The following is a 14,156-nucleotide window of genomic DNA, read 5'->3' as shown; positions in this document are numbered from 1 at the left end:
GTATCTGTCCTTCTGTGGACTAAGTAGGATTCTCCGGTATGTTAATGTTAGCTAATGGAGAAACCTTGCCTAAACACCTTTCCTGGCAGCCCTGGCCCCACGAGAGTATCTCCCCTAACTCCCAATCGATAATAGGGTTATGTTTCTTCAACCATGGGTACCCCAGAACTATGGGAACGGAAGGGGACGAAATGAGCAAAAGAGATAAATTCTCCACGTGTAGGATACCAACATTTAAATTAATGGGTACGGTTTCATGAAAGATAACAGGATCTAGTAGTGGTCTACCATCTATGGCCTCAACGGCCAAGGGTGTCTCCCTTAGCTGGGATGGGAAATTGTTTTTAATAGCAAAGGCTTGGTCTATAAAATTCTCAGCAGCACCGGAATCTATCAAAGCCATAGCCCTGACTACTTCCTTCTCCCAAGTTAAGGAAACTGGTAGCAGAAGCCTGTGATCTTTATAATTAGGAGTAGAGGACAAAATAGAAACACCCAAGGCCTGTCCTCTAGAGAGACTTAGGTGCGGGCGTTTCCCGGACGGTTAGAACAGTTCGAGAGTAAATGACCTTTGGCTCCACAATACATACACAAACCCTCTCTTCTCCTGTACTGTCTTTCCTCCTCAGAGAGGCGGGTATACCCTATCTGCATAGGTTCAGGAAGCAAAGATACTGTGGAGTCAGGACTTGGAAAAGCGGAGGCTAACCTAAAAGAAGGTCTCTGATTCCTCTCTCGAGTGTTCTGTCTCTCTCTTAAACGTTCATCTATACGAGAGATGAACGAAATTAAGGATTACATCAGATAGGCCATTCAAAAATACATCCATATACGCCTGCTCATTCCACTTGACTTCTGACGCCAGAGACCTGAACTCTAGTGCATAATCCACAAGTGTTCGGTTCTCCTGTCTCAGGCGCAACAGTAATCTGGCTGCATTCACCTTTCTACCTGGAGGGTCAAATGTTCTTCTAAAAGCAGCTACAAATGCATTATAGTTATACACTAATGGGTTATCGTTTTCCCATAATGGGTTGGCCCATCTCAGAGCCTTCTCAATAAGTAGGGTGATAATAAATCCTACCTTTGCCCTATCTGTAGGATAGGAGCGAGGTTGCAATTCAAAGTGGATACTAATTTGATTTAAAAAACCACAACACTTCTCAGGAGCCCCACCATAGCGTACTGGGGGGGTAATGCGAGAAGAAGCACCCACTGTGGCTACCTCTAGACCTGAACTGACAGGAGAAATAGGGGTATTATGTATCTCCTCTGGTGGGTTATTGGCACGAGATAAAAGTGCCTGTAGCGCAAGCGCCATCTGATCCATTCTGTGATCCATGGCTTCAAACCTAGGATCAGGAGAAGCAAGCTGACTGTTTGTACTTGCAGGATCCATTGACCCTGTCGTAATGTCAGGATCGGGACAGGGATCCAACACGCAGCGTACAAACAGTAGCCAGATACGTATACCGGACCTTAGAATGGCCGGACTAACGTAAGTAGTACTGTAGAGAATAGTCAAAGACAAGCCGAGGTCGAGGGTAACAGAAGACAGGTGAGCGAGAGACAAGCCGAATCAAGGGTACAGAGGTAAGCAGAGTAGGATAAACGAGCCGGGTCAAAACCAAAAGGAATAAGCAGAATACAAGCACTGAGTGACTAGAACAAGCTAGAACCACGACAGGGCAATGAGCTAAAGAAAGAAGCTCCGTTAAATACCCTGTTCAGGAAAGTAACCACGCCTCCGAGGCGTCCTGATTGGTCCTGCAGCAATTGACTGACAGGTCGTTCCGGGTAGTGTCCTGCCGTCAACTTCCGGTCGTGATGCTGTAAAAGGCAGTCACTCCCTCGCGGCCGGCTTAACATGACCGGATAGACCGCGAGGAAGGAAGCCATCAGACCGTCTGGATGGAGGAACGGCTAAGTCTCTACCTCTTTCGGAGGTAGAGACCACAGGTACCCTGACACGTTTACACGACGGCCGCGATAGCTCCTCCTCCTTTTATGACGCAACGCTCAATAGCCGACGTCATGACATCAATGACGTCACGACCCGCCAGAAACCGCAAATCAGGACATTTTGGGGGCGTGGTCACCAATTAAGGAACCAAGGTATAAAAGAGACTCATTTGCAATGATTCATTGCCCTGTCGTGGTTCTAGCTTGTCTGTTCACTCAGTGCTCTTATTTCTGTTGGTTATTTGGTTTTCGATTCGGCTCTGTATTTTCTTTTTTTTTTGACAATCTTCATTTTCCATTTTACTTTTTTACATATATGTTATAGTGCAAGGTACAGAACAACAATATCGAAGAACATTTTTGCGATATTACATCTCTAATGTCAGTGAACAAATATTCACAGTCAGAACATTAGATAACATAGGTAGAAACCAAGAGTACTAATTCAAACTAAATTATCATCTTCTGTAGGTGAGTAATTGTATGTTGAGATGTTGGGATGAGCAGATGTATAGCTAGTCATACGTGAGATCCTACTGGATGACAGACAAGGTTGCCTGGTGTCATGTTGGCGTTCTAGTGACATAATTTTATACAGTTACATTTCCCTGTGTAGTTTTTACCCTTCATACATTGTTTTAACAGGTAGATACGGTAACTGTGGCCTCAATTTTATTCTATTGGCCGAAAATTGACAATAAATATTTTATTTTCGTGAGTTGCAGCTGGGCTTTATGACCTCAGTAACTCCAGCAACAGAACCCAATATTCATGTTGGCCGCTCTTGACTGATCGTCCAATAAATGTGCTTAAGAATTGTATTTATTGGCCTGCTTTTGCAGACTAACCGTGTTAAGTGAGATAATAAGAAGGCCTATAGAGGTGAATTTGACTCCCACCGTTGTACCAAGTAGGTTTTAGACCTGGATTCTACGGGAGGGATTTATGCTTAAGGCACCTTACTTTCATGTGCGATTTAGATTTGTATGTCATTTAAGAAATTGGTTGCCTTGTATCTTGGCATTTTGGTACTCTTTCCCTGTTTTGGTGTAGGTGGCTTAAGTATCGCGTTTCTGTCAGTGCTCAACCAACTGTTGCGTGCATCCCGTCCTGTCCAGGACAGATCGTGTCCATAATCTGCGTGGGTATGTAGTCTTTCTACTGTCTGTGATAGTCGTTGGGGGAGCAGTCCGGAGTCCAGTCATGAGGCAAGGGGGGTGGGTGTTGTCGACATTAGGGGAAGGGGTAGGTGGGAAGGTTAGGTATGCGTGTTCCGGGTTTCTGAGGGCCCCTGAGGTGTCGCATTTGGGGTCGCTACTCTGTTGGCTAGGTATGTTGAACATGGATACCAGGTCAATGCACACTGATCCTGTCTCCCATGGAGATCTGCCGTTAGAGTTTCCATAGAGTGTATTTCTTTCACCTTTGTCACCCATTGCTGGAGGGTGGGCGCACCCCTCTGTTTCCACAGGACAGGAATGAGGGACTTGGCTGCATTGAGCAGTGGTAGCATCAGTGACTTCTTATATGCCTTTAGGGGAGTGGGGGTGTTGTGCAATAGTATTGTTAGGGGATTTAGAGGTATCGTTGAGCCTGTGACTGCGTGTATCTCCTCCCTGATCTTCTCCCAATATGGGGCGATTGCTGGCATGTCCACCATATGTGGCAATATGTACCGGGGTGTGAGCCGCATCTCCAGCATGTGTCTGGGGTGTTCTTGTGCATACAGTGTCACGATTCCGGGGAACCCAACACGCTAACACACACACAGACACACACACAGAAAGTGTGCAGTACCGGTCCTTAGAGTGGCCGGGCTAAGCACACACAGAATAGTCAGGAGATAAGCCGAGTAAGGGGAACCAGAAAACAGAATAACGATAAACAAGCCGAGGTCAAAGGGTAGGAGAAAGTCACAAAGTCAGTATAACAAGCCAGAGAGTACGTAACCAGAAAGCACACGTTCACAATCAATACTATGAAGCAAAGACCACAACAGGGCACAGAAAGACAGGAAAGGTAAGTATTTAAATCCTAGCCTGAATCCTGATTGGCTAACCACCAATCAGTATTAACAAACACACGTGGGGGATATCTATACCCCCCACTGTGTTTGTTGCACTGTAGCTTTAACGCCGGGTCACGTGAGTGACCCCGGCGCTTAGATAATAGGGCCGGCTCCCAGCGTGCAGCGTTAGACATGCTGCCGCTGGGAGGAGGAGAGGAGGACGCGAGCGGCGTGTCAAGAGGAGAGGACGCCGCTCGCTTATCGGTAAGGGGAGAGGAGACCGCGGCGACGGACCGAGGGTGAGTGCTGCGAGAGGATTGCAGCCTCCCCTCACTGCCGCCCGCGGAGCCCTGACATAACCCCCCCTTCGAAGACCGCCCAGAGGGCGGGAAGCCGAAGGCTTCAAAGGAAACCGCGCATGAAAGGAGCGGATCAAGGAGGGGGCGTTCAAGTCAGAGACAGAAACCCACGACCACTCCTCCGGGCCGTAACCCTTCCAATCAACCAGATACTGCAACCGACCTCGAGAGAAACGAGAATCAAGGAGAGCAGCCACCTCATATACGTCACTAGAGACTGCGCGAAGGGTATCGGAACGCCTGAGAGACCCAGAGAACCGATTACAGAGCAAGGGCTTCAAAAGGGAGGTATGAAAGGTGTTAGGTATGCGCATGGAAGGGGGTAAGGCCAGGGAGTAGGATACAGGATTCACCCTACGCAACACCTTATAGGGACCAAGGAACTTGGGCGCGAACTTCATCGAGGGAACCCTAAGGCGGAGATTCCTAGAGGACAACCAAACCCTATCACCCGGAGCATAAGAAGGAGCCGCACATCTGCGACGATCAGCAAATCTCTTTTGAGTAGCAGCAGCACGACAAAGAACAGCATGGACCTGATCCCACATCTTCCGTAAGGAGGCGAGGTGCTCGTCCAAAGCGGGCATTCCCTTGTCGGAGAACACACCGGGAAGGACAGTGGGTTGGAACCCATAAGCCACCATAAAAGGACTTACGCCAGTAGAAGAATGAGACACAGTGTTTCTGGCAAACTCAGCCCAGGGAAGGAGATGGGACCAGTTGTCCTGGTGTGCATTCGTGAAACAGCGTAAATACAACTCCACAGACTGATTTGCTCGTTCGGCAGCTCCATTAGATTGCGGATGATAGGAGGAAGTAAATGATAAGGAGACCCCCATCTCAGCACAAAAGCCTCTCCAAAACCTAGAGACAAACTGAGGGCCCCTGTCAGATACGATATCTTGTGGTATACCATGCAAGCGGAACACTTCTTTGGCAAACACCTGAGCCAACTGAACCGCAGAAGGTAGCTTCTTAAGCGGAATGAAGTGCGCCATTTTGGAGAACCTATCCGTTACAAAATTACTGTCTGCCCATCAGATGAAGGAAGATCCACAATAAAGTCCATGGATAAGTGTGTCCACGGTTTCTTGGGTACAGATAGGGGCATAAGGAGTCCCAGGGGTTTAACATTAGGGGACTTACACTGTGTACAGACACGGCAAGCCTGCACGTAATCTACCACGTCTTTTTTGAGTGAGGGCCACCAAAACTGTTGGAAAAGACCCTTGTAAGTCTTGGTAACCCCTGGATGACCAGCCGTTTTGGCTGTGTGAAATAAAGTTAACAACTTCTTTCTGTCTTTTACTTTCACGTACAGTTTACCAGTAGGAGTCTCAGAGGGTGCTTGGGATTGGTCTGACTTGATACCATCAAGAAAAAGAGACGAGATAACCAAACGGGTAGTAGCTATTATTTTAGTTGTGGGTACAATGGGCTCAGGAGTGGAGGTAATAGAATCTACAGGTTCGTACTGGCGGGAGATGGCATCAGCCTTGACATTTCGATAACCAGGCCTGTATGTGATTATGTACTGAAAACGTGAGAGAAATAAAGACCATCTAGCCTGACGAGAGGATAACCTCTTAGCATCTGCGATATAGGATAGATTTTTATGATCGGTTATAACCAGAATCTTGTGTCTAGCTCCCTCTAACAAGTACCTCCATTCTTTAAATGCCATCACTATAGCTAATAATTCCCTGTTCCCAACGTCGTAATTCTTTTCAGACTCTGACAAGCGTTTTGAAAAGTAACCACAGGGAAGGAGGGGTTCGTCATACGATTGTCTTTGTGACAACACTGCTCCTATACCTGATTCAGAGGCGTCTACTTCCAGTACAAAGGGAAGGGAAGGATCAGGATGGTGTAACACAGGGGCAGTGGCAAATGCCTTTTTTAGAGTCTCGAAGGCCACAATAGCATTAGGATTCCAAACCCTGGGGTGTAAACCCTTTTTTGTCAGTTTAGTGATAGGGGAAATAATGGATGAGAAGTTTTTAACAAACTTTCTATAATAATTGGCAAACCCTATAAATCGCTGTATTGCCTTGAGTCCTTGGGGAAGGGGCCAGGACAGTATAGCTTCCAATTTTGAAGGATCCATGCTGAATCCTTGTTCAGAAATAACATAACCCAGGAATTGTACAGAAGTTTGGTCGAATAAGCATTTCTCTAATTTACAATAAAGACCGTTCTGCAACAACCCTTTAAGCACCATCCTAACATGAGTATGATGTGTCTCCAAATCTGGAGAATATACCAGTATGTCATCAAGGTAGACTACGGCACAGACATGCAGTAGGTCTCTAAGGACATCGTTTATGAGATCCTGAAATACGGCAGGAGCATTACACAATCCAAAAGGCATGACTAGATACTCGTAATGCCCACTGCGTGTATTGAACGCCGTTTTCCATTCATCGTTCTCTTTGATACGAACAAGGTTATAAGCCTGTCACGGTAATATACCCCAACACGCAGGAATAGTCCAAATAGTCAAGAGACAAGAAACCAGGATTCGTCTTACCGGACCTTAGAATGGCCGGACTAGACGAGTACAAGAAAAGACAGAGTCCAGAACAAGCCGAGGTCAAGGGAACGGAGAGACAGCGTAAAGTAGAACAAGCCGAGGACTGGTACACAGAAGACAAACCAGCGGATAAACAAGCAAGGATAAAGAGAGAGCGGAGTCAGGAACAAAGCCAAGGTCAAGCACCAAAAAACCAACTGAACGATACAAGCACTAAAGGGAACTGGACAGAAACCACGATAGGGCAAGGTGCAAAGGAAACAGGTGAGTATAAATACCCTAATGTTCACTTTGATTGGCCCCTGTCATATCCACGCCCCCAAAACGTGAGTGTATGGGGAACGTGGCATGACAGGGGCCAATGGGAGACTGATTCTAATTTTGTCTCCCACTGTCCCTTTAAGAGCGCGCCCGAGACGCGCGGCGCGCTCTTAGTATCAGGCGGGACACGTGACCGCTTCTCGCGGTCACTGCCCACCCGACTGATCTCGGAGCAGGACCGCGTGCGGCGAGAAGAGAGGACCCCGGCCGGCCCCTGGAGAGGGTAAGTACTGCTACAAAGCCCCCCTGAGGTCTAGTTTTGGAAAATATTTAGAACCTTTGACACGATAAAACAACTCCGTAATGAGAGGGATCGGATAGGCATTTTTAATCGTTATATTGTTTAGTGCTCTGTAATCTATACACGGTCTCAAATCACCCTCCTTTTTCGCCACAAAAAAGAAACCAGCACCAGCCGGAGAGGAGGACCTTCTAATAAAACCTTTAGTTAAGGCCTCCCGTATGTACTCCTCCATGACCTGGTTCTCTTTCTCAGAAAGAGGGTAGACCTTACCCCTAGGAGGCATAGTACCCGGTAATAGGTTAATGGCACAGTCATACTCACGATGTGGAGGTAACTTATCTGCCTCCCTTTTTTCGAAAACCAATGCAAGGTCTGCATATACAGAACGGACAGAATCAGAAAGTGGTTTAGCTGTGGGCACGTTGAGTAAACAAACGGGACGTACCTGGGCCATACAGTCTCGTTGACAAGATTCCCCCCAGGAGAGTATATCTAAACAACCCCAATCAAGTACTGGGTTGTGTTTAACTAACCAGGGAAAACCCAGAACGATGGTAGCAGTAGGGGAGTCAATTATTTGGAAGGTTAATCGTTCCTTGTGTAAAGCACCCACAGACATAACTATATCTTGGGTTTCATGGGTCACCAGAGGTTTCTCAAGTGGTCTACCATCTATGGCCTCAACGGCCAAGGGTGTGGCCTTTCGGATCAAAGTCAGGGCTGCGGTTTTGGCAAAGTTCTCATCCATAAGGTTGTCTGCCGCACCTGAATCGATCAAGGCTTTGGTTGTTATAGTGGTTTTATTGACCAAAAGAGAAACCGTAATAAACGGTCTGGAGATGGACACATGAGGGGACAAGGTCATAACACCCGAGGCCGACCCCTCTCTGGGCCTTAGGTGCTGTAGTTTCCCTGTAACTTAGGGCAGGTATTACAGTGGTGCCCCCTCTTACCACAATAAAGACATAACCCCTCCCTTCTACGATATGTTCTTTCAGCCTCAGTTAACCCTGTAGCACCCAATTGCATGGGTTCGGGGGATGAATGTCTAGGAGCGGGTAATGCTAGTAATGCAGTACTGGGTAGAGCAGGTAACACCCGTGTATCCAGCCGTCTTTGAGTACGCCTCTCTCTAATACGGTTATCAATAAGGATTACATAGTCTATAACATCATCCAGAAGAACAGGCAGTTCCCTGGATGCTATTTCATCCAGTATGTAAGCGGCCAAACCCTCCTGAAAGGCTGTTACGAGGGCGTCATTATTCCAAAATACTTCAGCTGCTAGAGTGCGGAATTCGATAGTATAATCCGCTACAGATCTGTTACCCTGTCGAACCCTAAGCAGAGCTTTGCCAGCAGAGGCAACCCTACCGGGTTGATCAAACGTGCGTTTGAATGCTGACCAAAAATCTGCAAAGGACATAGGAGACATATTTTCCCACATGGGGTTTGCCCATGCTAAAGCTCTCCCAGACAGGTGGTTTATCAAAAAGGCAATTTTGGACCTGTCGGTGGGATAGGAACGTGGATTCATCACCAAATGGATGTCAATTTGATTGAGGAAACCACGACACAAAGCTGGGTCACCACTATAGCGCTGTGGCGGTGTCATATGGACTACATGAGCAGGAACGGGTACTGGAGTGGTAATGGGTTCGGGCACAGCAGCAACCGCCTCCTGGACGGCAGGCTGCAGGTGTGCAGTACGAGCCAGTATGGTCTGCAAAGCTTGAGCAAACTGATCCATACGGTGGTCCAAGCCATCCATTCTAGCCTCCTGATTAACTAGGAGCTGGGGTATGTCAGCAGGTTCCATTATGGCCCTGTTGTAATGTCACGATTCCGGGGAACCCAACACGCTAACACACACACAGACACACACACAGAAAGTGTGCAGTACCGGTCCTTAGAGTGGCTAAGCACACACAGAATAGTCAGGAGATAAGCCGAGTAAGGGGAACCAGAAAACAGAATAACGAGAAACAAGCCGAGGTCAAAGGGTAGGAGAAAGTCACAAAGTCAGTATAACAAGCCAGAGAGTACGTAACCAGAAAGCACACGTTCACAATCAATACTATGAAGCAAAGATCACAACAGGGCACAGAAAGACAGGAAAGGTAAGTATTTAAATCCTAGCCTGAATCCTGATTGGCTAACCACCAATCAGTATTAACAAACACACGTGGGGGATATCTATACCCCCCACTGTGTTTGTTGCACTGTAGCTTTAACGCCGGGTCACGTGAGTGACCCCGGCGCTTAGATAATAGGGCCGGCTCCCAGCGTGCAGCGTTAGACATGCTGCCGCTGGGAGGAGGAGAGGAGGACGCGAGCGGCGTGTCAAGAGGAGAGGACGCCGCTCGCTTATCGGTAAGGTGAGAGGGGACCGCAGGGGATTGCAGCCTCCCCTCACTGCCGCCCGCGGATCCCTGACATACGGTGTAGAATGTCGGGTGTTCTGTACCAGCGTGTTAATATTTTGTAGTTCAGTTCTTGGTACTTCGAACTGATAGAGCATTTATGTGTGAGGGTGAAGATCTTGTCCCATTCCTGTGCGGAAAGGGTCTTTCTCCCAGTGGTCCTTGAATCTGAGCACCACGTCCCCACTGGTCTGGAGCTTGAGTATGGTGTGTAGGGTCGAGATACCCCTGTGAATGTGTGTTCGATGTACGCACAGGAGTTCAAAGCTAGTAAGGGGTCTGAGCAGGTGTCCACGTCCCGGCAGGGATTAGAAGTATGTTTTATCTGGCGTTCTATCTGGGCAGAGGTCTTTGAGTGGTTTAAGTCCTTGTGGGCCGTACCATTGGTGTAGATACATCCAATCGGACTGTTGGAGGCCAGTTAAGTCGTTCTGAGTTAGGGCATCGGCAAGGTCTGGGTTGTGCGTGATAGGTGTTAGGGGGCTAGGAGAGGTGGTGAGCTGCAGTCGGTACTGTGTAGCTATCCACACTCTAAGTGTGGCATCGATCAGTGGGTTTTTGGTGTGTAAGTCTGCGTACGTGGCGGTGTGTAGCCATAGTCTGGAGGGTATTTTCCTATCTGTCTGTTCTAGTTCCAAGGTCACCCACTGTTTTAAGGGGTGTTGTACGTGCCAGTCTGTTAGTCTATGCAGGTGCGCGGCGCGGTAGTACATCTCTATGGAGGGCAACCCTGTGCCTCCCATCTGTTTCGGCAGTTCTAGGGTGTTATTTTTAGTGCGGGTAGGGCGGGAGTTCCAAACAAATCGGCGGATGGCGGTCGATATGGAGCTGAAGAAGGCTCTGGGCACAGTGACCGGTACTGTCTGGAATAGATAAAGTATCCTGGGCAGCACGTTCATTTTAACCGCATTGATACATCCAAACCAGGATATATAGTATGGGGTCCATTTCTTAAGGTCTGCCTGCAGCGATTGTAGTAACGGGAGATAGTTATGGTGATATAGTTGAGACGGGTCCTTGGATAACCATATTCCCAAGTATTTCAGTTTGGTGTTACACCATTTGAATCGATACTGGGCGTAGAGAAGTGTTGTGGGATCTTTGTGGGTCGGTAGATGGAGGGCCTCGGACTTATCAGTGTTGAGTTTAAGGGTAGAAATCGCTCCAAACTCTCGGAAAGACACGAGGAGGTTAGGTAACGAGAGCAGTGGCTGTGTTAAAAAGAACAGCATATCGTCCGCATATGTGGCTACTCTGTATTCATTACGACCAACGCCGAATCCTGTGATTCCCCCATTCCGTCTGACTGCTCCCAGGAATGGTTCTAGGGAGCGGGCAAAAAGGAGGGGGGACAGTGGGCATCCCTGGCAAGTGCCATTCCGGATCGAGAAGGGGGCAGACAAAGCCCCATTAACACGGATCCTTGCCGTGGGACCCGTGTACAGGGAGAGCACCCATGACAGCATGTGTGGGCTGAATACCATGTGTGCGAGTGTGCTCTCCAGATACACCCAGTCCACCCGGTCGAAAGCCTTTTCGGCATCTGTCAACAGTAGTAGAAGTTCCTTCCGATGCGTCCGCGCTATGTGTAGGATGTTCAGTGCTTTGATTGTGTTATCCCTCCCCTCTCTATCCGGGATGAACCCAACCTGGTCTGCATGTACCAGGTGGGGGAGGTGTTTCGCGACTCTCAGGGCAATGGATTTAGCAAATAGCTTCACGTCCGCATTTAGCAAAGATATGGGACGGTAACTCGCGCAGTTCGTCGGGTCCTTGCCCTCCTTAGGTATCACCGTGACTATAGCCACCAGCGTGTCCGTGGGAAAACGTCCCCCTTCCAGAATGGAGTTAAGACCTCGCAAGAGGTTCGGTAATAAAATGTCTCGGAATGTGCGCAAGTATATCAAAAGTAGGCCGTCTGGTCCTGGCGCTCTGTGGGTTTTGGAGAGTTTTAGCGCCGCTACTAGTTCCTCCAGAAGCAGAGCCAGAGAAAGAAACACTGAAAGAACGCTGGGAGATGTAGGAGGAGCACCAGGAGAGAGCAATATCTTGTAGACCGATCTTGCGGAGGATGAGAAGAAGCTGTTGATGATCAACAGTGTCAAAAGCCGCAGACAGGTCAAGGAGAATTAGGATAGAGTAGTGACCACGAGATTTTGCATCGAGTAGATCATTGGATACTTTGGTCAGTGCCGTTTCCACAGAGTGCTTAGCGCGGAAACCAGACTGAAGCGGTCCTAGCAGAGAGTTGGACTCGAGTAAGTCTGTCATGTATTTCTGTGTGTGTGTATGTCAGTATATCTGTGTGTATCTGTGTATGTATATATCTATCTCTGTGTGTGTGTGTGTGTGTGTGTGTGTGTGTATGTATGTATATTAGTATCAGGGCCGGCCTTAGGCCTTTGGGCGCCCTGTGTGAAAAATCTTCACAGCGCTCCCCATTCCCATCCCCCTCTCCCCCACTCCTCCTCCCACCTCCTTCCTTCCCACACACCCTGTCACACACACACACACACACACACACACAGGCAGACAGCCATAAACACACGCAGGCAGTCACACACAAACACACACAGACATAGAATGTGACGGCAGATATGAACCATTCGGCCCATCTAGTCTGCCTAGACAGTCACACATAGGCAGTCACACACACAGACAGTCAAACACACAGACAGTGACACACACAGGCAGACATCCACACACACAGGCAGACAGCCACACACAGGTAGACAGCCACACACAGACAGACAGTCAAACAAACACAAAGACAATCACACACACACACAGGCAGACAGCCACACACACACAGGCAGACAGTCACACACACACACACACACACACACAGGCAGACAGTCACACACACACACAGGCAGACAGCCACACACAGTGAGTCACACACACACAGACAGTCACACACACACACACAGGCAGTCAAACACACAGACACACACACCCAGGCAGACAAACACACAGACACACAGTCACACACACACAGGCAGAGAGTCACACACACACACACACACACACACACACACAGACAGTCACACACACACAGACAGTCACACACACAGGCAGACAGCCACACACAGAGAGTCACACACACACACACACACAAGCAGACAATCACACATAATTACCTCTGTTCCTTATGGAGGCAGATAGGCAGTGCAGCTCCTGGATTCTGGTTGTTGGGGGGAAGCAGGGACTCCTTCCTGCTTCCCCTGCAGCAGTTAGATGGCATTTTAGCTCCGCCCCTGCCGCACGGTAAGCCCCACCCCGCCACAATTTTTATTTTATTTTTAATCCCAGCCGGCCATGTGTGAGCTGGGTGGCTGCAGGGCACCCCCTGCTCCATGGCGCCCTGTGCGGCCGCACAGCTCGCACACCTCTAAGGCCGGCCATGATTAGTATGTATGTGTATGTATGCCATTATGTATGTATGTCAGTATGTATTTATGTGTATGTATGTCAGTTTGTATGTATGTCTGTTTGTCAGTATGTATGTATGTGTGTGTGTGTATCTGTATCTGTGTATGTGTGTATCTTTCTGTGTGTGTGTCTGTGTTTTTTTTTGTGTCTGTGTGTGTGTATTCCTGTGGGCAGGATTTGGAGGCGGGCACCCGGGGGCCCAGACCTTGAGCTGTGCTAGGGGCCCCACAATTTCTGATGGCGGCCCTGACCATAGGTAAAGAGTACAATTAAATGAGGCAATTGCCCTACACAAGTGAGATTCTCTAAAACATAACATTTAATGTATTAATTATTAAAAACACATAAAGCATCAACGTGAATTTATTCTAAAAATAAACCCAGTATGATCAAATTAATATAAAGAGAAAAGAAAAAAATATATATAAATGGTGATAAAATAATTGGTCATCGAATATGAAATCAATATGTATATTTCCTGCTAAACATATAGAGTCAAAAAGGTATCTGAAATTACATAACGTTGATACGACTGACAGAAAAGCGATGTCTAGCAGTTTAGAACAGGCATAGGCAACCTTTCGTCAGTCCAGATGTTTTGGACTAAAACTCCCATGATGCTTTGCCAGCATTATGGGTGTAAAAGCATTATGGGGGATATAGTCCACAACATCTAGAGTGCCGATGGTTGTCTACCCCTGGTCTAGAAGAACAACAATCAATAACAGAGTGAATGTTGCAATATGTTGGTTTTAGCAAGTAAGTTATTATGTTGCAAATGCCCTTGAAGTGGGCTACTGTGAGAAACTATCTGAAAGCTCGACTAAACTGATCGGAGAATCTACCTTAACCAATGTATTATTAAAGTGAAGATA

This window comes from Pelobates fuscus, chromosome 3 (genome assembly GCF_036172605.1).
Source record: "Pelobates fuscus isolate aPelFus1 chromosome 3, aPelFus1.pri, whole genome shotgun sequence".
Lineage (NCBI taxonomy): Eukaryota > Metazoa > Chordata > Amphibia > Anura > Pelobatidae > Pelobates > Pelobates fuscus.
This window is presented reverse-complemented; position numbering follows the sequence as displayed.